This window comes from Grammomys surdaster, unplaced genomic scaffold (assembly GCF_004785775.1).
Source record: "Grammomys surdaster isolate TR1022 unplaced genomic scaffold, NIH_TR_1.0 174, whole genome shotgun sequence".
NCBI lineage: Eukaryota > Metazoa > Chordata > Mammalia > Rodentia > Muridae > Grammomys > Grammomys surdaster.
In genome coordinates, this window is record NW_021604622.1 from 11,439,433 (window position 1) to 11,440,761 (window position 1,329).

Sequence of the window (1,329 nt, forward strand, 5' to 3'; positions counted from 1 at the left end):
AAATTCAATCTATGGTCTTATGAAAATTCCATCTTCTATTATCATTTTTTCTCACACTTCTCATGCCACCATGAATGCTGTGATGTCAAAAAAAAAAAAAAAAAAAAAAAAAAAACAAAAAAAAAGTCCTTTTTCCTATGCTAGTTTGTCTCTTAAAGTGTCCAGATGGAATCTCCATGCATTTTTTTCTATTGTCCACCCTTTTCCTCTAACTCAGAAGACTCAAAAGATTCAGGAAACTCGGGACAGCATTCTCAAGGAACTCAGGTGTTGCTTATGGGTGATTCTTCTTTCCGGTATTCTGAATGCTTTAATAAACTGTGAACATTTGAAAAAAGATGGAAGTGCTGGGTAGTTTCTAATGACAGGGTTTTTAATAAGCTGTGCATATTCCTGGACGTTGTGTGCCTATGGAATGCTTTCTGACATATATTTTATACTTCTGTAGGAAAAACAATCATTCAACACAGTAAATTATATCCATACACTACTCCATAGTTTTGTTTTTATAACTTTCTGTTTTTAAATGATATAATTTTTATTCTTATAAGATTTCCTAAAGTTACAAATACCAGTACATCAAAGATGATATTACTTAACCCCTGGGCTTGCACATTTTCTGAGATACATGATTTTCTATAGGATGTCAATATAATACTTTTGAATGTAATTTGAATAGTAGGTGATCTGTAAAGGTTTGATTCTATAAATGACACCAACTTATGTGAATACTTGATAATTTTTACATTGTAGATGGCTGCAGTCATATTATATTACCATATGTCACACGTAAATACACTTAGAATTTTGAAGCCTCTTAGTATAGAAGCTCTTTAAGTCTGGACTCAGATAATGAACTTTACTGAATTATATTCTTCAGGTACAGGAACACAATGTATTGAAATTGGAACATAATTGATATAAGTTCAGAAACTGCATCTGCTTCTCAAAGAAGAATCAATATTAAGAGTCATGTATGTTTTTATTAATTTTAGCTACTAAAATAATTGAATTATTTTAGGATTACATTAAGTAATTGCATATACATAATTTTATTACTTTATTATTAGTTTAATTCCTTACAATACACCAATGAGTGCATATTGTCTAAACAGTTGTTTCAATTACTGGTATAGGGGATAAATAGACTATTTTAGAAAAATTTAAAACCAAAGTATTTTGCACTAAAATTCCTGTAGGAGTGACTGAATACTCTATTCACTTGAAGAGCAGATTTTGTAATGGCCACAGAAAGAACTGTTTTATTGTCCAATTAGTCTAACCTGAAGACATTTTAGAAACAATATCTTCATTGATCAATAATTGAAA